The sequence below is a fragment of the Paramormyrops kingsleyae genome, chromosome 2 (assembly GCF_048594095.1).
Source record: "Paramormyrops kingsleyae isolate MSU_618 chromosome 2, PKINGS_0.4, whole genome shotgun sequence".
NCBI lineage: Eukaryota > Metazoa > Chordata > Actinopteri > Osteoglossiformes > Mormyridae > Paramormyrops > Paramormyrops kingsleyae.
In genome coordinates this window covers 13,078,826-13,102,500 of record NC_132798.1, presented here as the reverse complement: position 1 = coordinate 13,102,500, position 23,675 = coordinate 13,078,826, and the positions used below count along the sequence as shown (strand labels likewise).

At 43.3% G+C, this 23,675-nt stretch overlaps 1 protein-coding gene across 2 annotated transcripts in view; it reads left to right on the top strand.

The window, feature by feature from the left end:
- The window catches only part of rimbp2b (RIMS binding protein 2b), a 112,870-nt gene that overhangs the window by 2,886 nt on the left and 86,309 nt on the right, over nt 1-23,675 (top strand). The window contains exons 1-2 of one of the 2 annotated variants that reach the window (XM_072705871.1): nt 13,982-14,313; nt 15,701-15,842. The gene's annotated coding sequence lies outside the window, so the exon portion shown is untranslated. Of the gene's footprint in view, nt 1-13,981; nt 14,314-15,700; nt 15,843-23,675 lie in introns of those variants that run through there. The other variant, XM_072705867.1, reaches the window with a different exon arrangement.

Here is a 23,675-nt window from a genome sequence, read left to right as displayed (position 1 = left end):
TATGAATTTTGCATTTAGATTGGCTTTGAGGTAATTACAGATGCAACGTTAAAATATTTTGTTCAGATTGACTTAATCTGTGATCTTACTAAATTCCCAGAAACGTCAACAAATATTTTCTGGATAGTTAAAAAGCCACAACGCAGTCTCTTTCTGTTACTTATCCTGCCGGTGAAATGTGTTAAACCTTCACCAAAAATAGCACCATACACCAAAATCTACGCTTTCACTGTTAACATTTCTACCACTGGAACATATAAAATGAGGAAAGCAGTTTATCTATCTATCTATCTATCTATCTATCTATCTATCTATCTATCTATCTATCTATCTATCTATCTACCTGTCTGTCTGTCTGTCTGTCTGTCTGTTTGTTTGTTTGTTTGTTTGTAGGGAACATAGCAGACTCCTAAAATATTTTCCATATAGTAAATCATTGAGGTTATGTGTGAGAGCCACCTTCATTTATTTATTTTGTGGGGATGTCACCAGTATGAAAGCCAGTGTGTCATCTGTGGTGTAAGGCGTTTCCATCCATTTCCCTGGAGAACAGGAACCTGTCCTTCTGCGAGGAATTGAGTCTTTGTAAATTAGCTAGTCTAGTGATCAATAAACTATCACTACACTAGTGTGATAGAATTCCACATTGGGGTATTTATGACACTGATCCAAAGACTGTGGATTGAGGCGTAAACCCAAAAAGACTAAGAAGGGCATCATACTGTACATCAAAGTCTTTTTTGTACCTTGTTTTATATGGACTGTAAATAACCAGGAGATTAATGTTTTCTAACAATTATTTCTCCCATGCATCACTCTGCATCTGCTATAATTTCAGGTGAGACCAGGTTGAAAAATTGGTTATTTTATTCATAAATGGGATCAATAGCAGAAAAAGAAGGTGATTATTATTATTTTTTTATAAAAGGTATTAGCATTGCCGGAAACATTATGGATTCTGCTATGCTGAGAATTATGTGCTGTCTGGAGTTGCTATTTTTGAAATTTTTTGAAATATGGGTGTAATTTCTCCCCAGCCTTGTGCCCTGTGCTGCCTGGGACAGGCTCCAGGTCCGCATCCCGGGTTAGAAGGTGGATGGATGGATGGATATGTGTTTTTTTATCAGTAAATATTTTTAAAAATAACTTCAGAGTGTATTTATGAATACTTAAGAGATTAATAGCTAAGAGCAGGGGTCCTCAGTCCTGCGGGAGGGGGGTTCACTAGCATTTGGATGGGAAGTTTCATACTTCCGACTGTGGGAAGGCATCATCCTGCACTGTCCAGGCTCATAACCACCCAAGAGATCACCTTTTATATTTCATATTGATTTTATTTAGCAGATGCTGTTTTTCCAAAGCTACACCAATGTGAGGCAAATAGCATGTTACAGAGGTTTCGCTGTCAGAAAGTCGACTAGGTATAAGTACAGTTATGCTGAGTGCCCAGGTACAAATGTGAGCAGTACTTCAGCAGGAGCTTCACTGCAACATCTAACAAAGCAAGAACCTAATAAGACTAATTTTCAAATCAGCAACATTAGTAGTATTCAGGGATCTTGGAGTAGTGTATTCTAGTAGAGGCGTTCCTGGCAATTGCTGAAAGTGGAGAGGGAATCTGATTATTGGCAGTTTGTTTGTTCATGGGAGTTTTACTTACACAAAAAAACGCTCTGAGGGCAGAATGAAAAATGATTGGTTCATAGAAATAACCAATCAGATTGTAGAGGAGGTGGGTTCAGGCAATTAGAGGAAGCAGGACCAGCCAATCAGATGTCTTGGTCCCGCCTTGTGTATCATATGGATTATGAAAATGTAGTATTTTTTGTTTTGCTTAAACCATGTTGGTGAGTCTCTGAGAGACACCAGAATTCATGACCTCCCTGTGTTACCCAATATAGCATCTTTCTTAGTACTGAGGATGGTAGCCTCACCAGGACCAAGATGGAAAGCTCCTGACTCAGAGCGTTGTCATCATCATTCATAATGAAGCCAGCATATCCTCTGCTGGGGAGGCCTGGCTGGGAGCCACTGCTTACTTGTTTAATGTTCACCTGGACGCAGGTCTGCTCTCATACTTATTTCTCCACACTACTCCCATCACTGTCTTTTTCTTGGGTTCACATCTGGCCTGGCTGTGGGAGGGACATGCCCATGGCCTCACTAATCAAAAGTCATGAGTAGCTTTTCTGACCCAGGTCTCCACCCTGAACCTTGACCAACCCAGTGTTTTGGAGTCTGTGGTCTTGAAAAAGAACCAATGAAATGAAATATATCAACAGCAATTTTTCTTCAGCTGTGGCTCAAATACTATTTCCCCACATTCAGATGATGCTCCCAGGCCAAGCAAGTTCCTGCTTTTCTTTGCTGAAGTGTTAGGTTTAGGGTTAGGGTTAGGGTTAGAGAAGGGTTAGGGTTAGGGTTAGAGAAGGGTTAGGGTTAGGGTTAGAGAAGGAAAGTTTTCCTTGTCTTGCACATTCCATTAAGTGAAGGACTTATCAGTGGCTTAATCACGTATCACTTTATGCTTTTCCTGAATTTCCTTTTGTGTCCTGCTGTCATTCACCCACTGGCTGTTTTAAGAAAGGAGAAGTTTCGATGGAACAGGGATGAGTTTCATTTCTGAGGACATAATCCGATTTCCACTGTATGTCTAGTTTTGCTGGTATAAGTATTTTATTGTTTCAGTAATTATTGGATTGAATCAATAATATGTGCATTGTTTGCATGTTATCTGAATTAATGCTGTAATTCAACCTTTTGGGCTTAGTAAACATGGCTAAGGTATTGTGAAAGATATGTCAGGTGACTGACCCACAACAAACACAGGAAGGAAACAAGTTTCAAAACTGAACCAAACCCTGTTGTCATGCCAAGTACAAAACTATCAAAGTCAAGAGGAGAGCTCCTTCCCCTTTCTTGTAACATAACAAACAATATTTGCTAAATTCCTGTTACGACAGATTCATTACCCCTATGGCAGCATTATGTGTGACATTCAGTTTTAAATGTGTTTTATAGCCATCTTGGATGTAGCTCTGTTGAAAAGCAGAAGCGTACCCAAGTAGGTTAACCTCAATTTCATGTGCCTCTCTCCTGCCAAAACTCATAAGATACTCTTCCAGCTGCCACCTCGCCACCTGTGATTGTGAAATATTCTAATGTTTTGGTTTGTAGAAAATACCACTGGAACATTGTGGTGGTCCTGAACCTAAAAATAAATCACTGGAATGAACTGAATGAGGGAAACAATGTAGTGGACCTCAGTAGAAGGTGTGGAGTACAGTGCTACAAGCTTTCTAGTAGATGTTACTATAAGTTCTTCCACAATACACTAAAGCAGTTAACATGGCTGAGGGCTGGCCAAGAATTTCTGTTCATAGCTATGCATGCTCTATGGCTTTTGGTAGGTGAATGTTGGCATACCTTATTGTGATTTATGGTGAAATATGATTGATACAGACACCTCAGTAAAAATATATCCTTTATTAAGGAGCTGGGAGACTAAATAGCCTGGCTTGGGAAAATGAAATCTAATGTGACAACAACCAAAAATATTACCAGGTAACCTTTAACTGTAAAGGAAAATGCACATTTTAATCGGATAACCTTTTAGAATCTGCATCTCTGTAATGAAAATATTGGGCCAGATATCTTGGTCAGAAGAGAACTCTGGCTGAAATTCCTGATTTGTATACGTGTGTAATATCTTAAAATATCAGTCCACACTTCTAATGTGCTATGATGGTTCCACAACCAGTGTGTCTTCTTGTTTCTCCTTCTGTATGGATTGCACACTTTTGGGGAGTTAGTGTCTGCTGGAAGTCAACTTATATAAAAATATTATATATATTTTTTCCATTGACAAGCAGCAAATGTATATATCTAAAACCTATATTTACAATCTGATTTACCTCTCCACATAGAGATCAGATTTTACTACAGAGTCTTGAGTTTCCTCTGTTATTTTCAGCTCCTGACATATCACATAAAAACACATCCAAGTGTAAAAAAAAGCTCAAAGACCCATAAGCTTTGCACTCACTTTCTTGAAGGATAATTGTTCTTTTAATTTTTATTAGAAGTGAAAGGGTTATGGGCTAGAATACCAAGGAACACCCAGTTTTAATCTGTTAATAATTGTGTAGAATATGTGTGTTTGTGCTTCCAATCAGCCCTGTGCATGATGTGAGAAAGCAGAGGGATGACTGATTGTACCTCAACAACAGTGTTTTTGCAATGACTGAGATTATTCCCGAAGTGAGGAACAGTACTGCATGTTACACTGCTGGAGTGAGTTCTGGGAAGTAGGTCTCATGTAGGTCTGCAAAAGTGGAAGCCCTAGGAAGATCATAAGACAGTATGATGCAGCATCGAGTGTCTGGCGATGCAGGAGTTACACACACTGCAAAAAAATGGCCTTTCAAATGTAGGATAAACTTTCTGTTTTGAGACAAGGCGGCCTAAAACTAGCAAAATTAACTGCCAGTGCAGTAAGAAAAATGTACTTGATAAGATTTTCTACAAGACAACATGCCTGAATGCAAGCAAATTAATCTTATTTACAAGATGTGTTATTAGTTAATAATAAAGTCAGAGTTTTCTCTAAATTATGCTTGCTTACATTTTTATTTTTTGCAGTGCAGTTGCTAATACCTCCAGGATCTCATATCTGTGTATGGCGTTATCAGAGCTGGGATTTGCAGTATGGTATGTAAGACTTATCCCTGCAGCTACTGTCTCTCTTGTATCAGCCCTGCTGGCATGATGTGGTCAACGTTGAGTTGTCCAGCAACTGTGCCCTGAAGAAATACCCAAACAGGACAAATTGCCGGCCTCCATAGGCAAGGTGCTACTGTGACCTTTTTGTTTATTGCTCCTTTAGAAATGGCTCTCTTACGTAAATACTTATATACTAGGAAAGGCTGATTGTTTTGTTTTTAAAACAGAAGTACTTCAAATCATAACTATATAGCAGGGTTCTTCAAATCTGGACCTCGATTCCAAATCCAGGCCTTGTTTTCAGTTCTCCCAGGTAGTTAGTTTAATAATCACTGATTCTGATTGGTCAGAGACTTCACATCTGGCTCACAGGTAAAGGAAGGCTAGAAAACCAGCAGTGCTCAGACCTTGAGGACTGTGAGTTGAATAATATGGCTATATAGTATAGGGCCTTTAATTTGTTTTTGCATTGGTCATTGGAGTGATAGCACTCTAGCAGTAGCATTACTGGCAGTCACGCTTATGTGACACAGCAGTGAAGGGGTAAAGAGTTGTTCTCTGCAGACCGGGGGTCCGTTCCCAGGGATGCCGGAGGTGGGGAATTCAAATTAACGATCATCCCTGCCATCTGGTCGTTCAAACTTAATTACGCACTTCTTCATTCAGATCCGAGTAGTCACAGTTTAATGGTTCTGTCAAAATGCAAGTCCAAGGCCTGGATGGAGTGCTGGGATCACGTCTTGCCTTTTCTCTCATTTCTGGTATAATTGGACATGGCTTTGATGGCAGCATTGGCAACACTGCCAACAGACCACCAATGTGGTGTTAATCACAGAATGTCTGCTGGCTTCGATTAGGCAGTAAAAAGTCAATGGGAACTCAGAGATGGAGTGTGCGTCCCTCTTCCCTGTTCCTGTTACTAAGATACATGGGAAAGCTATGGCTTTGGAAAACATGTGGAAATCTTTGTATGTTATTTGCCTCTTAAGGAAGAATAGTACATTTAATGTTTACATTTATTTAGTAGATGTTTTTATTCAAAGTGATGTATATTTAAGGAGGCAGGTTCAACAACCTCTAGAGCAGGGGTCTCCAACTCCGGTCCTGGAGAGCTACCGTCCAGTAGGTTTTTCATCATACCCGGCTTCTGATGAGCCACACCTGTTCTCAGGTAAATACCAGGAGCAGGTGTGGCTCATCAGAAGCCAAGTGGGACAGAAAACATACTGGATAGTAGCTCTCCAGGACCGGAGTTGGAGACCCCTGCTCTAGAGCAACTGGGGGTTAAAGGCCTTGCCCAAGGTGAAATTACTCTGTCCACCACAGAATTAGAACCAATGACCTTCTGATCATGAACACAGCTTCCTAACCCACCAAGCCACATACCTACCTCTGTTCGTGTTCATCTCTTGATCAAAAATGATAAACACTATGTTTCCTTAATAGGACTAGGTGTTATAATCCCAAACTCAAGACAAGCATCCCAGTTTCTTAAGTGCTTTGGGACAGAAGCAGTTATAGTTGTTCAAAATATATTATATCTCCAACAAGTTTATTAAGTGCATTCACACTTAGCACTCTAGGTGTTATCCATCATCTGTAACCACTTATCTGTCACAGGATTATGATGAGTCTGGAGCCTATCCAAGTAATCAAAGGACAAGAGAAACCCGGAATGGGACGTCAATCCATCAGAGTGCTTACACTCACACACAATCAAACACTATTGGCAATTTAGAGAGAACAATTCACTTAAGTGCATGTTCTTGACGTACCTGGAGGAAAACCATAGGAACACAGGGAGAGCAAGCAATCTTATACACACAGAGCTAGGAGTAGGAATTGCAGATAGGAGGTTATACATAAAATATATTTATTTATTCTGGGTATATTGATATAATGTCAATATTATACTTGACAAAACACATGTCAATAGCATTTCCCATAGTGTTAGCATTCCCTAAATGCTCTTAACCCTAAATGACATGACCCAGGTTTGATTCCTCCAATCAGGTCTCAAAGCAGCATTACAACATACACAGGCTCATGCTAATTATATAAACAAGCTGTAATAGGCTAAATGAAATCAATCCTACCATGAGTCAATCGAATTAAGGCAACAGACACCATATGACCAGCTCCTAAATTAACTTCAAGTCCAGGTTTACAGATTGAACAAAAACCTCACTTATACAAATCTGAAGGATTCTTTTTTATCTGTAGTTTGTTTCAAATATAGTGGGCCTTTACAAACCACGGTATGGCCAAACACTCAGTAAAAGTAGGCAATTAAATTACGAGCCTAATTACTTAGACAAAGCTCCTGACAAATCCACAAAAGATACTCTGCAAAGCCTTAGGGTTTGCCTTGAGTTGACTGAGAGACAATTTTGAATGTTTACTGAAAGTCAACCATACAGCACCAACCCAAGGCCATCCCCAAAGGTGTGAAGGGGAATAGTTTTTCGTTTTGTTTTCCATCCATCAATCCATTTTCTGTAACCACTGGTCCTATTCAGGGTCACAAGGGATCCAGGGTCTAGGGGAGTACGGCAGGGATCAACACAGGACAGGGCGCCAACCCATCACAAGGTACACTCACACAACCCTATGGGCAATTTGGTAACTTTGCATGTTACCATGTTTTTGAACTGTGGGGGGAAACCAGAGTACCCTTAGGAAACCCCACAACAACATGGGGAGAACATGCAAATTCCACACACATGGAGCCATAGCAGAGACTCAAACCCTGGTCCCAGCGGTGTGAGGCAACAGTGCTAACCATGGCACCACCTTTTTTTTTTCTTTTTTGTCCTTACACCTGCTCCCCCACCCTGTAGGATCCGGTGACACTGTTTACACTCTAAATAGTGATCTTCGTACGGATTATCATTTTCTCCGCCGTGCGCGCCGATGTCGTTCTTGGAACGGTCGCGGTGAAACTCGCCTTTGGTTGGACTGTGGTGGGAAAACACTGGTGCCAGTACTCACATCGTTATTCAGTAAAATCAGATTATTAGCAGTGCCGGTACGCAAGAAACGCTCCCGCTACCCCGAAGAGAAAAAGCAAAGAGGGTAGTGCCTACCGGGGAGCACCGGCAGGACTGCATCTGTGCAGCTGACATGCTCCTTGCGGCTCTTGCATCGGCACCGGGGCTGCACGTATGGTCGGCTCGCTGCAGCAGCAAAGAGACGCGCTTTTTCGCTGCTAGCTGAGGTATGCAGCTGCATTTCACCCTCTTTTTATTGATCCTGAATATACGCTTCGCATCCGAGCAGGAGCTCACACCGAGAAAGAGAAAATGTACCGAGTGCTAAAGCAACCACCGTTTCATGTTGGAAAGTTTCTTCCCCGTTTTCTGTTTTTGTCTTTCCTTTATTGGGCTAGTTTTCGTTTTCCATCTCAGGGCTGCATTGAGTGAGTCCTCGGGTTACAAGTTCAGTCTCATCTTTCCAAGACCGTATGATAATGGGGATTTAAAAATGTTACCTGAAATGTGTGGTGCACGGAGCGTGGGAATAACAATATAATCGTACTTCACTGGCTTATTATTATTATCATTATTATTATTTTGATGATGATGATGTTGATGAACGGGAGATCAGTCGATGCATGCGGTTGATATGCTGCCCCGCTGCGAGATGAGCAGCTTCTTGCTTTAAAGGGTGGCGTGTTTATTTCTTGCTTGCCGTATGCTGGAGGGGTTGCACCTGTCTGTTACGCTGAAGCTGTTGCTTCCGTCATCGCAGATGGCTTTTGGGCTGTTTTTGCTCTCAGAATATAAACTGTTGGCTATTGGTTGGGTGGGTTTGTATATGGGTTGTTGAAACCTTATGAATCATTTAATATTTTACAATGAGCTAATGTGATTATAAATAACTATGAAATACAATCAGTACAATAGTTATCCTTTAACTTATTTGAAAATCATATTAATTTGTTACTATTAATATATGGGCAATGGCTTTCCCTTTTCATCTAGGCCAGTCACGTGATGGTAGATGTTGCCGTAGGAACATGCAGGACCAAACAGCCTGAGCAGACACTGGCAGCCCAGTCTCCTTGCTTCAGCACCACAGCATACTCCCTGTCGACATCCCAATTTATGGCTGAGTTTAACAGGCAGTCAAGGGATTAGGTAGCTTATGGCGCCTACGATTAACGATGCAGTGGTTCCTGTGGCATAAACTCCAGATACTTATTAACCATGCTACTTTGGTACACAGCAGCGTCTGTTTGGGTACTTTCGTCTTGTTCAATAACCACTGTGCTGCCAGTTTAAATACCTTTCCCACTACTTAAATATGAATATCTGTCTTTACACTTGAAGTAAATGCCCAGAATCATTTCTTCTTGGTTTGCATATACATTTAACAAGGGGAAAATAACAGTACCTGCTCAGGAGGGTGAAGTCAGGTTTGTTTAGCTCATCGTTAAACAACTTCATACCTTCTGCAGTAGGGCTTCTTCAGGAGTGCCTTAAAGTCCATATTAAGTGAGTCCTGCAGTTGTTTGTGTACAAACGGAACCATTTTATTCTACCCAGAATGGAGTGAAGGATAAATGATGCTCTGCAGTGAAATATTGGCAAGTGAAACTTGCAAAGGCTCCAGCTTAAGTCCTAGCTGTAGTGAGACTAGATACAAAAGTATAATTATATGTGTAAGTTTCATGTGGATATGGGGGGGGGGGGGGGGGGGGGTACTTCAGCTCCTCAGATAATAAACCTTCTCAAAAGGGGACAGACCCCCCCAAGCAGTCCCTGTGAAAGTAATTTATACAGCAGGGAAAGTGAATGCTTGGGTGACTCCCATTTGCTCAAATGAGCTGTTTGATGTATGTGGAAGAGGATGAAATCAGCATGAAGGATTTGATCACATTCCTTTGAACTCAGGAGTAGTGCTGCGGGTTCACATCTGCTGCAAAGTTCCATACTCTCTGTCTCGTAGGTCCTTCTATATATTTTGTTGTTATGGAAAGGATGGTCTGTGATGATGATGATGGTGTGTGTATGAATACGTAAAAGGTGTAACCGCTGGTACGGTACCTCAGGATTGTAGAATTCAGGCCAGGCTCTGTTACGTGCGCATAGTTTGCATGTTCTCACCGTGAGCTTCTACTAGGCATAGTCACATCATTTTCTTTCACGGTCTAAAGAGGTGTGGTTTAGGTGACTTGACCCGTGGGCCATTGTGTTGTGAGCTGAGTGTGTGCACGTGCCCTGAGATGGCTGAATAACCAATAATGAGGACTTCATTACGCTAGACGGTCATTAACAGAATAGAGGTCCCATGACACATTTTAATGAAGTGACTCTATACTGTATGTATGCATACTCTGCTTATGTAGCAGATTAGTTCCATGTGCTGGAATGAACCCACTCTCAACCAATCTCCTGGGCAAATTGCATGAACATTGACACAGTCAAAGAATATATGGAAATGACGATGTCCATCTCAATATGATCGGCATCTTGAGCCAACAACTGAAAATTTTCAGAATGTCATCCTTTGCACACTGATTAGCACTTGATGCATTCTTTGAACAGGACTGCTAGATGCCATGTGAAGAGATGTTGAAATGCTTGACTGGAAAATTACTATTGTACAGTCATCATGAAATCTGTTATGTTTTCTGTTAATTTCAGTGCTTTTAAATAGCTACTTGTCCAGCTTTTTGTTACGGCGACACCCATCTTTAATGAATACCAAACACATTTTTATCAGCTTTAAGTAGCCTAACACAGATACATGTTTTGCATCTTGATTGTTCAGCCTGTGTAGCTACTCTAGGTGTTAATTTTGTCATCTGCGACAATTCTTTAATGCAGTTTCCTAAATAAAGTATAACAGTGTAATTGAAATAGTGGTGCAAGTTGCGTCATTTTATCATGCAAGGTGAAAGACTTAGTTGTCACGAGGAGGCACTCAGGAAGCCCAGATCAATTTAAGCAGACGGCAGCATAGAGTGGAAAGCAGCACAGGACAATAAGCTGAGCCGAGCCCTCATTTCCCATGTCAAACTGCTCTCCTGTTATGTAATATGCCACCTCAGCTCTTACATCTGCCCCCCCCCCAAAATAAATAAATAAATAAATAAATAAAAATTCAGCAGTGCAGTTCCCCAGGCCTGGGAATCAGGATTCAGGAGGCATACATAATGAAAGCAGGAGAGGTGAAGGTCCGGAAGAACGCTGCTGTTTAGTACAATACTCTGGGGTGATCCTGAGCAAACACGATGCTGGGAAAGAAAGAGTTTTAAATTAATCTGGACCAAGAGGCCGTGAATGATCTCTCGTCTGAATTCTCTATTTTGACCTGTGGTGAGTTTGCAATCTTATGCCATCAGATGTCACAGTTATGTTATTCATTTAATATCTGTATGTGTAAAATCTGAAGTATTTACTAAGTGGTTTAATAGCAATAACAACAGTAAAAGTAATTAACTTACCACGGTATCCCCAGGGAGAAGTGTGCTGTAAAAGGAGCATGTTTTCTTTGGGTTTGCTGAGGTGAGCATTATTAATATGATATATTACAGGACTGCCTCCTGGAAATTTATGCATGATTTATGTGGCTTATTTCCACCTGTTTGAATACACACCAATGCAGAACTAAGGTTTTTTCCAGCTATTTTCAGTAAGCATTTAAATCTAATTTTTGTGTTCCTGTTTTTAATAATTCTTTAATATCAACAGTTGACAAATTGCTTGTTAGTGTCCTTGAAAGACCTCAGACACTATGCTGTTTCACTGAGGTACCCTTGCCTAGGCAGGAATGACCTGTTCTTCTCTGATAAATGCAGCTTGCATAGTGACATTCCTGGTCGAAGATCTTGTGTCTAGGTCTTACGTGCATTTGGACCCAGAAACATCCTTTCAAAGATTCGTCTATTAACAGAAGCACTTGATTCCTTTCCTGCCTGTCCCATAGGAGAAGATCAGGGCACCAGGGCTTTGAATAATAACCAACTTGTGTTTCTTCTGCCTAATTTTTGTCGAGGTCGTAAACTAGTTGTCCACTTAAATTTAAATAATTGAATTTGGAAAGTATGTTTATTTTCTGGGGGGTAAGGTGGCTTAGAGACAGCATTGTCACCCCCACTTCCTGGGTTGCGGGTTTGAATCCCAAGTGTGGAGTTTGCTCATTCTCCTAATATTTAGTTGTCTGACATATTGCCCCAATAGGTATAACACTTGATCATCAAAGGAAATTGTCCTCTTGGTCGCAACAATGGGAACAAACAGAAATGGGAAAAACTTCCTTTTCCTCACAAGCTTGAAATGAGCTAGACAATATACTTAACCTAGAATCTTTATTCAGTCTAGATAAGTTTTAAAAAAAAATTCATCAGTTGTCACAGAACAATGTAACTGCTTTTAACTTGTATTAATTCCCATGATCTGTTTTTGTATACTGACCTTTGTATACTTGGTACGGTTATTTCTCATGATCCATTGCAGCTCCAGCTCATTCTATGGTTTGTGTTGACTTATTTTTGACTTATCATGTGTTTGTGGTGTTATGTGTTTCCACCCACTTCTATTTTAATGTGAAACCTTTAATCTGAATTTGCTGCCCATATTGACCAGGACTTCCTGGCAGAAGGGACCTTCCTGGTTAAATAAAGGATGGATGGATGGATGGATGGATAGATAGATAGATGATATTACACATGTCATATTTGGGTACTGTGGTTTCCTCTTGTAAGATGTGAAGATGGGCAAATTGAGGTCTATATATTGCCCATAGTGTGTATGCTGTGCCATGGACTGGCATCCTGTGCAGGTATCTCCTGTACGCTGCGCTGTCTGGAATAGCTCCCAGACTCCATTCAAACCTCTCCTAGATGATGCGGTTAGAAGTTAGATGGATGTTGCTTTTTTTTTAGTTCAGTTTATTTTATTTAGCTTTGAACGATCTGTTGGCAAGCAAGGTTTTCTGTGTGTTATACTGAGTGAGGCTTCACTGCATCTTCTTTGGGTGGGATAGCCCTTCTCTTTACAACTGGCTGGATGTAAATGCGACGAGCCAGACTGGTGAGCGACCTCGCATCTGTCAAACGCGAACACAAAACCAAAGGGTTGCATGCTCCCGCTGTGGCAGGATGACACATGTGCAAATAAAGAGTGCTCTGCGAAGGGAGCAGCCATTGGCCGCAACCGGAAAGGACACTGCTAAGCAGGCACTGAGTCGATGTGATCGTGGGCGCTCTCACTGAAGACTGTGTGGGTGGCGACTCCCAAAATCGACAACAAGGGCGGGCTTGCTCCACATGTCGGCAACAATCCACTGCTTGGGTTGGGGATGTGGGGAGGGAGCAGGGTGGTAAACTCTAATGGCCTTTTAGCCTGAGGTAGAAGCTGTGCAGCTGTGGATGGAGGGATAAAAATACCTATTATTCTTCTGTGGCACGTCCGTAGCTTGGCGGAGGCCGCATTTGGGGACAGAAAGGTCATCCCTTGGCCATACAGGCAAATGTCAGGTCAGGTGTTTCAGAGGCCTGGTACACAGCCACAGACTGGAACCCTCCAGAGGTTGTTGTCCGTATGGATTGAGTAACTCACATCCACAATAATCCTCCAAACATTTTCTGCCCGATGCTTTTCCATGACCCTTCGCCCTCCATCCAGTCTTTTCGTAATGCACAGCTATTAGCAGTCATATCAACTGACCACGAATGCTAAACCCAACTGCTGTTAACTGCAATCTACAGATCTTCATCTGTAATTTGTACTATTATGAGCAAAATAACTTCCAGGGGTATTACTGGATCTCCATTATTCTCCATTATTGATGGTCTTGGGTTGTAATATTTTAATTTCTTCTGGGATATTACCAGGCAAAGCACTGTGGGATCCTTTCAGCGAATTTGCCATACATACACTAAAAAAATGTGACTGACTGATTGATTGATTGATTGATTAAGGGCAGTAAGTGGCAGGAACTGCAATCCACCACATTCAATATCCATTTGTGATGGAAGTCCCCTTTTCACCTACACGAAAGAAATGACGCAGGGAGGGAAAAATATCTTCCATTTCGGGATTGAGTTGCAGCTCCCTTTCAATAACACAAAGGCAGGCACTGCCTCTGCTTGACACGGCTCATGAATAAATAAAGCTGTGATATAACTGCAAGCCACTTCACAGTCGGCTGCAGCTCGTTAGTAACCAACTCGCAAATGATGACCCAGGAAAGGAGGGAGGAAGTGATTATGTCGCGCTTAGTAGCCTGTTGAGCAGTTGAGTTAGTAAGTACCGTATACTGCGGGTTAGCGGTCAGCGGTTGCTATTGCACGTCCGTCCTTTGACCTGTAGGGGGTGGTACAGCAGCACCTAAAGGAACCGCTAGGGCCACCGCTACAGTCGGACTTTGAGAGTCATAATTAAAATCGATCATTTCGGGATCGTTTGCTTTTTAAAGATTTTTATACACTAGAGACACTAAAAGAGGCTTTGCATTTTTAAGAACACCTCTTTGCCTTATCCCAGCCCACTGTATGCTGCGCATTGCTTGCGGTAATAAATGAATGCTAAATGCCTGTTGGGCTTTTTATGCCTGGATATGGAAGGTTTCACCACGGCGGGGGTAATTATTAGTTTGTAGACGTTAACGTTACCAACTTCGCTGAAACTGAAAGAAGCAGCGGTTCGGAATGCCGGTTTCACTGGCTTTGAAAACGTGCTATTGCTCAACTGTTGAACCAGTCGCCTTTGGTGTCCTTTTAAATGTTATGTCTGTGAATGTTGTTTTTGCTCATTATTGCGTGTTCGCTGTGGTTTGTCGATTATTTGAGTATGTGTCCGCGTGCGCGTACGTTACGAGTGAGACTGTGTGCGTGTATGTGAGCGCGCGAGGCATACTACTGTGTGCGTTTTGTTTTGCATAGCCTTGTCACATTTTGTGTGTGTTGGTGCATTTGCTCGTTTGTATGCGCCGACGTGTGCACACAGGACAGGCTAGGTGTGAGACTCTCTTAGTGTTCTTGGGTGTGTGCTCCTATAGATAGGTTTTTATCTATTTTAAAATTCTAAATGATACCATGGCGGTTTGCTTTCGGAAGATGGTGCATAGGTCAGTCAATATGCACATCTTCTGTGACATGGCAGGGTGACAGAAACATGGAAAGCTGTTTATGAGGCGCGGGGGCGCTTTGCGGCTTGTTTTTCCGTTCAAGCCACCATCTGGTGTGCCGCTATAGAGTAACTCGGTGGTGTTGATGGAGCCCAGCTTACGGTAGCTACTGTCAGCTGTCAGGTCAGGCTGCACCACCGAACAGTCTACATCGGATGGCACCAGCCAGGGTTAATTTTGTCTTTACATTTCACCTGTAAAATGCGCTGAATATAAAAACTTAAGGCTTCAACAATGATTACATGTTAAGAATAGCAGTAGATTAATGGTCCGAGGAAAATATTGATTAAACAAATGTGGTAAAAGCTGAAATTTCTGTGTACAGCGTTATTTTTGGCGCTATACGTTTTTGCATTTTATCTAAGGATCAGTTCAGTTTGGACTGCTGATTGCTGGTGTTGTGAGGAAAAATCAGCCAATCAGCTGATTGATTTGTACTTGTGGGACACACTGCAGATGATAAGGGGTGATCTTACGTATGCTTTGTCAGCTAATTAATTAAAAAGGAGCCCTCTATGTTGTGCATGCCAGCACTGCAGAGAGAAGTGCGAGAATGGTTATTAATAGTTATTAATCAATTATTAATGGTTAACCAAATTCTTGATAGTTTTGTTCAGATCTGAATATTAATAGGCTGAAGCAAGTTTTTATTTTTTTCTTCTTTTTTTTTCTTCCAGAATTTATGCACCTAGTCTTCATGGTAGGAGCAAATGCTTCATTTGATCCAGACATTTGATTTTTTGCTAATGACAAAAAGACGCATGTTATGTCAGGAGTTAGTGGTGCTTACTGGCCTTATGACCATTTTTTAACCTGTCTTTTTTGTCCTATTTTCTTGCAGCTGAGGAACGTGGTTCTTGTCCTGCCAGCACCAGGAGTACCACCACACCATGCAGAACACTTCCTGTATATAGAAGGACAGGAGTAGAACCCTTAACCCAGAGGTTGCAACATTTAGCCAGGAGACGTGACACAGATTACTGGTGAGTTTGGAGAGGGTTCGAGAGTACAGTCGCTGCTGATGGTGTGCTTGAGATGAGCTGCCTGTTTGAGAGGCTTGGCTTAGCTTTCTTGGTGATTTCTGACTGCCTGGTTCTCTGTGGTGCCGACAAACAATGTAGTTTTGGTCAGTGAAGGACATGGTTTGGTGCCTGAGATGCCCCCCTGACTCCTGTCCCTCCCCCCACTCCCACCCCAAGGGTACAGCTGAGTGACACGACCTTGGTGCTGCCCCATTGTCGTGTTAGCTGGATCAATAATGTCCATGTTTACAGCCCCTAAGGGACACGCTCGTCTTTGGTGGAGAGTTCGGGTGACGTGTCTGTGCCACCCTTTGACCCCGCAGCTGCCCTATTCAGCTTGGCCATTGACTTCATTTTAAATTCCTTGACTTTCCCCCTGTTCAGTCTACAAACTGCCTTGTTTGCAGCAGTAAACTACAACAGGCAACCATTTCTGGTTCTCAGGAGCTTTGAAATGGATTTGGTTTTTGCAACGTTCCTTATTAACTTAAGGACTTAGAGTAGTTCTTGCCTGTTTCCCTGTATTTGATTAGGAAAGCAAACCTGAAATGAACCTAAATTGTTCTGTCCTTTTAGGATTTGATGCTGCTTCAATGCTATTCTATATAATTTTAAATAAAAAATCAGAAATAAGAAACAGTGCCACATCCCTTGTGCTGTCTGCTGATTGCTAGGAGAGATCCAGAAGTGTATTCCAGCTCTCGTATTAATATGCAAGATTACTTTTCCGAGACAGGGACCTTTGGGGAGGGGAGAGGGGTCGGTTGATAGTGTTGCTACCTGTGGTAGCACAACAACATTTTAGGCAGGAAGTGCAGGGTTGCTGTGACAACGGCGATTATAGGTTTGATCTCCTGGGGGGTTCAATATAAATTGGAGATTAAACTGCGTAAACAATACTCCTGTCAAACGTGTTTTGTTTTGTGTGTATAAAAGAGAGCCTATTGTTATATCGTGCATGAAACTTGCCAGCTTAGACCAGATGGTTATTAGATTTAAAATGCGATGCTCGTGTTACCGATTGCCATGTTAGTGATCCTCAGAGGCAGCGTTCTGGAGAGGGTGACATGATCACTTCACACTGCCAGGGTTTGGAGATTATATGTTCTCCCCATGTTCTCATCTTCTCCCAGGTGCTGCTGGGATGGGCTCTGGGCTTGTTGTAACTGTTTCAGGATACTGGGAAAGCAATTAGGGAAATTGGATGGTGTTCTGGATTATGCATTTTGTACAGTTTGATGTAGGGACTGTTCGAAAGAGGAGCAGGGGGGTACTGAGGATTAAATAAATTAAGGTCGAGATGTATGTTATGTCCTTGGTAATGTTCAGCTTGTTGCTGTATAGCAGTGATTTAGTACAGTACAGTATTGACATAAAGCAGTGAGGCTTTGTGGCTTTGAAGCCCAGTTTGCCTTTTCGCATCAGGCACTGCCCCTGGCCAGCTCTCTAAATTGTGACAGGACCCTACCTCTGTGATGCTTCTTTATCAAGCAGAAGATCAGCATGGTATCATGCTACTGTTGTGTTTCATTATAGTGTTCTGTATTGCCACTGGTGCAAATTGTGTTATAAGCCATCTGGTCCTCTTACTGTTGCTGTTAATACTTTCCTACTTTTTTGTAAAGTAGTTCATGGTCTTGGAAGTCGCTCGCATCTGAAGCCCTCGAACATGCACATCCCCACCTGCCTCGCCTGAGTAAACATGTAGCAGCGGTTTGGATGTATTCTGTATTCCCATAAGCAAATGTTAGTCTCAGCCAGATCTTCAAATAATCTGCAAATAATGCGAATTCCAGTGGGGTGCTTCTCATGGAAGAGGGTGCTTTTTTTCCCCCTCTACCCTCCCACTATGCCAAATGTACTTTGTACACTTGCTGAGGAACTAGGCCAATCTGAACAAATTTGTGGAGGCACTAACTTTAGCTGTGAGTTAACCGACCCCTTCGGGCGACCGTTCGTGCAATTTCTAACCCCCCATGGGAATGTGAGGAGGGGCTGGGGGGGTGTGCCATGGCAGAGGCTGGGTGAGAGGCTTTGTTTTGTTTTTCTGAAGTGTTACCATGCCTGTACCCACCTTAGTTTGCTTAGAGAACAGGAACTGAGATTTGTGGGTCCATCCATGTTTCGTGTATTTAAGGAAATAGCTTGTATCTGCCGTTTTTCACCCTCTAGATAGTGATGAACACTGGGAGCTGATACAGCACAAGAGTAACGGTAACGGACCTATGGTGAAGCTGATTTAAAAAAAATAATAACGAAGACTGACTCCTTTGCAGGAGCCCTGGCCACACGTAAAGGTGCTTGTGTTTCTGTGTGGCTCAGCACCCTGTCTTTGCTCCCAGGATCAGCTCTGATTGCACCCCGCCTTGCCCATCATGTCCCTAAAACAGAGCTGCAGTGTAGAAGTGCTGTGATACTTACATTTGTCGTGAATACTTTGTTTCTCATTTATAATTGATGTGCCTGTAGAGAGGTGAGTTTTCTCACTCGGGCATGTTATGGAAAGTGCCTGAGGCCATTATTTTGGTGGTTATTGCAGAGTCATTTGTGTGCATGCGCCTAAAGTACTGGAAAATACCATCCCACCATCCATCTTCTATCCACCAACCATGGTCCAGGGCTGCAGGGGCGGCCTGCAGCTTGGAGCACCCTGGGTGGGATGACAGCCTATCACAGGACATGCATTCTCTCATGCACTGCAGGTAACTCAGAGATGGCAAGTTGCTGAACTGCAGGTTTTTCGGCTGTGGGAGGAAACCCAGGTATCTGGAAGAAAGCTGCATGACACGGGGAGAACAAGCAAACTGCACAGACAGACACACACACACACACACACACCAGAGGTGGGATTCAAACACCCAGCCCTGGAGCTATGTGGTGACAGTGCTGTCCACTGAGCCACTATGCTGCCATCTCAGAAATACTGTAAAATCTGTTTAATATGATAATCTTGGGTTACCACTCTACATAGCTGGCCAGCAGTTGTTGGGATGGGTTGTAGGGGTGAACAGGGGTGCTGGAGGGGAATGGATACCCAAATTCAAGGGGACCTAGCACTATTGGCCGCCCGGTTGGCAAAATCTAACATTTTGTGCGAGGGCTCAGAATTTTAGCTATGCCCCCTGCTGGTGAAGCTAACCAATAACCAATCAATAATTACTTCCTGGAGAATTTGAGAAGTAAGTGGCCCTTCTCCTCAGTCAGTCCCTCCCCCCACATCCTCTCCAAAGCGAAGAACAAGAATGTGCTCTGAACTACCATGACCTCACTCCAGTCTCATTAGTAGTCCTGATAGACCCTGAATTTCATAGATCCTCCCTCCCTTTCTCTTCATGTGTTGGGCTACTAATGCTAACGGCCGACGCTAACATACAGTGGTACCTTGGTTCTCGAACTTAATCCGTTCCGGACTCCACATCCACATTCCACATCGAATCCTAAAAAGTTCGAGTTCTGATCAAATTTTTCCCATAAGAAATAATGGAAAACCAATTAATTGGTTCCCGGCCCCCCAAAATTACACCTAAATATGTTTTTTTTATTTGTTTATTTATTTTTTAGCATTTAAACACAAAATGAAGAGGATAAAACATGAAGAGCATTTTTCTTCTTAATGGCTTCCAAAACGATAAAGATCTTATCCCAACAGTACCCCTGTCCTGCCCCGATCGTTCGCTCCTTCCGTGTGCCACGCCCCCTCGTTAACCTAGTGTGGGATCCCCATGTGATCAACTGTTTCTGGTTGTTGTCATTAGTCCTCTGTATTAAATCCGCGTTTCAGTTTGTTTCCCCAGTCCGGTCATTGGGTGCGTTCGACTTGCTTACAGCGTTGGCTTAAAGCAACGCATTCTGATCCTGACGCAATGCATTAAGGTCCGCGTGGACCTCTACCCGGCTGCACAAACTGGAACCGCCTCCGTGATGACACACCTTTGCCCTTATTGGCTGAAGAGTTTAGTTACACGCATGACGTTTGTATCCCAGGCAGTTCTGGTTTGTAATCTATTTATTGTTAGTTACTGTAATGTTGCGCTGCTTTATTTGGTTAATCGTCCAGTCTGTGAAGAAGGCATTCAAGTAAGAATTGCATTGTAGTATGACTCATTTCCTGGCGCGTACAATTTATATTAGGTCAGCGTTCACGGTTCAACTTCTGATATTCAGATCGAGTTCTAAGTCAAACTGGTTTGTTCGACTTTCGAGTTTGAGTTCTAGTGAGTTCGAGAACCGAGGTACCACTGTATTATTATATATGCAGGCCATATATAAGCTCCTGAAGTAAGACACTCCCCCCACTGGCTGTACAATTCATAATGGCCACTTCTTTGTGTATCTCTCATACTATAGTGGGTGACCAAGTTGCCTCAGAAACAAACTAGCTGTGTTTTCCTGCTTTTGCTATCCATGGAATTTTTCCTGTGAAGACTAGCCCCCCCCCCCCCCCAAAATGACCCCTCCATGGCTTTTGCTGTCTCCATTAGTGCTCTGGGATAAATCCCCGTCTCTGCTGACAGCTGGCCTCCTCATCCTCCCCTCTGTAGTATTTACATATTATTGGGCGTATGGGTGCGGCCAATGATCTCACAGATCTCCAGCTTTGGCCCATTTCAGCCTTGCTCCTTTCTATGGGTGAAGGTCCTGTCTGTTCACAGTCTCTCAGTTCTCGAAGTTCACAGAAGATGCCCCCCGCTGTAATCCATTAGCTGCCTTTGCCCAATCTCGGACGACTCTCATGGAAAATCCTCGCAGCAGTAGACAAGCGATTAATACATCGGTGCCAACTCATGTGCAAGCTCTTGCAGAACCGTATTACATTTACATTCATCTACACTCATGAATGCTAAGATGAAATTGTCTCACGGGTGCTGCAGGCCCCTGGATTGGACTGCAAACCCCTTAGCAGGCAGGAGCGTGTGACTTGGAACCAAGTTTTGTTCACGGCTGTGAATCAGCACAACGTTTGCCAGAAGCTCAGGAGTCTTCCTCACGATTTCAGCCACTCATTTATCCGGAACGGGACATACCTGGGAAGCTGAACTACAGCGTGGGGGGTTTTCTTTGCAGGGAATTATTTTGTGTTAACAAAGGCCGTATGAATAAATATTTATATCCTCCTTTGGTTGTACCCTGTCGAGGAAATTTGTTAAATGAATGAATTTTGCTTTGTAGTATTGTTCTAGTCAAAATGGGACTTTTGGTTAGTGCTCTAACCTTGCATCTTCAGGGTTGTAGGTATGCCATTCAGGATGTCCACTGCCATGTTCCCGGTGCTTTCTGGGATAGTCTCCAGGTTCATCGTGTCCCTGTTTCGGACAAGAAAATAAAATAGCTGAAAATAACCGGTTCACTATTCAGCCACGCTTTTGTTACCACTTCATGAAGAAAAAAATCATCAGCAAATAAAGCCATTGCCATCGCCATGTAGACAATAAGTGGTATGGAAAATAGAACGATGGATGGATCATCTAAATGAAGCCACATCTTGTCTCCATATTGTATTTAAAGTGGTGGGTATGTTATTCAGGTGAACATGTCAGCTGCCATCAATGTGTAATTATGTAACAGTCCCTGAAGAACAGTGGGGGTGGGAGAGTTTGGAGCCTTCTGGGGCCTGCTGTGGAGTGAATCGTCACCGTTCGGTTTTTGGGCAGTACGGGGGCTTTCCCTTCGCTGGCCCACCATGTAAGCCCCGGGTCTGTATTTATCGCAGACCGCGTGGGCCATTTTCAGTATAGCTTGGCAAGCAGGAATATGGACACTCCTGCCCAAAGGCAGACAAAGAAGCATCTTATTAAAGCCAGAACGTTATACAATATGCGGCCCACCCACCAACTGCACTGAGCGTGTTACAAATTGCGAGATGAAATCTAGCCCTATGAGTCCCGTGCATTTGAAGCCAACGTCCCAGAACGTTACACAAGTACCCCTCCCCCTCCTCTGCCGCCCACCCCCGGTCAATCTGGGAAGGCAGCCAGCGGACCCAGCTGGGCCTGTGCGTGACAGCACCACCCCGCAGCAGTACCAGAACGACCCTCCAGCTGAGCCATGGGCCTGCCCCAGTACGCCTGCTCACCTGCCCTCCCCGAACCCGCTTTTGACAAATCGGATTAAGTAATTAGCGTGACACCTGGAGCGCCGCCGCACTCACCCCCATTGGCTCCTGGCGAACTCCTAACCGCGTCCGTCTGGGCCGTCTCTGCGCCAGTCCGTTTGCGGATCTGTCGCACTGCCGCCAGGAGGACCGGCTGCATACACGATTCACCCGTTTGAGTGAAACATTTACCGAATGCTGAGAGCTGCATCAGAAAGTGAAATGGGATCACAAGGGGAGAAGCAGAGGAGTGAAATTACCCTACACGGGATTTTACCGGAAAATGCTAGAATCTGCACTAAAGTGGCATAAGATGTTCCAACGTCAAAAAAAAGATGCCCGTAAATACAATGCAGGTGCAAGATATTCACTCATCCATCTTCCTAACCACTTAACGGAAACAGGGCGCAGTGAGCCTGGGGTCAGTCCCTAGACGTACAGAGCAGATGATGGGATGTCAGGAGATGTGTAAGATACAGTGTATTAAATGTGTCTGCAACCTTAAGAAGGTAAAAGAACAGCACCAGGGTTATTGGAGACTGACTGTAGTTTTTGTCAGAATGGCCAAGTAACACAGGATCTGTGTTCTGTATATGTACCCCCACACGCCGACCCCCGACGTACTGCTGTCCATCGTTATTATCAGCACCCCATGCCATTTTCAACCTCAGTGGTCTGCAGCCATTGAACCGAGAACCCCGACAGGCTGGAGAGGGGACGATGGGCCAGCACTTTGTCTTCCAGATGGTCGTTTTGTTTTTCTTTATCTTTTTTTTTCTTTTTTCTTTCAACGAAGGGAGCTTGTAGTTCGATAAAGAGGCTAGCAGCGTGAGGGAGCAGATAGCATACAGGAAGCTCTGCTGAAGCTTATCTGGGATTCATCAGGCAGTGGTGGCGACCCGCTCCGGCCTTGTCCAGAGGGTCTCTCCAAAGCCCCAGGGTGTCTGCAGCAGCTCTGTTGGACATCAAAGTAAACTATGCAGCTTTTTAATGCTGCTTTTCTTTACTTTAAACGTGAGAGCTGCCGTGCATTCAAAAGCTGGAGCAGGGTATTGTTGAAGTTCGTGTGAATTTTTAGTTACTCCAAAACAATTAAATAGACTGGAGATATAAGTGTGGTAACTATTAGTGGATACAAGGAACGAGGCTAATGGCTGATACGGCCAATTATGACTTCTGTAGTGCATTTTAAGGGAATTAAAGGTGTTTCTTTGCTAGCTTACAGCAGCATTAACAGCCATATGATGCCCTTTGCCTGCTGTGTCTGGAGTTCACCATGTTCTTCCCGTGTTCCCCCTGTAGTCTCCATGTGCTTTTTTTTCCTGCTGTCCAAAAACATGCTGTCTCCAAATTGTTCTTAGTGTGTGACTGTGTGTGAGTGCAGCATTTTAATGGGCTGGTATCCCATCAGAGGTGTGCTCTGCCTTATCCCTGGTGTCTCCTGATATAAGCGTCATTCTCACCATGACCCAGACCCGTATCACTAGTCGGAAGATGGATGGATGGATGGATGCATGCATGGGTAACGGAGCCGTTTAACCTTAATGTAAGAAGTGGGAGCCATTATCTTTTGTAGTGATACCTTTCAGTTAAATAGACACCACTGACCCACCTCATACGGAGAGGCATGGGTTGTTTTGAGGGTCTGTGTGACACCCCAGGGAAAGGCTTCTCGTTCAGGGCTCCAGGGGGATTCCCCACCC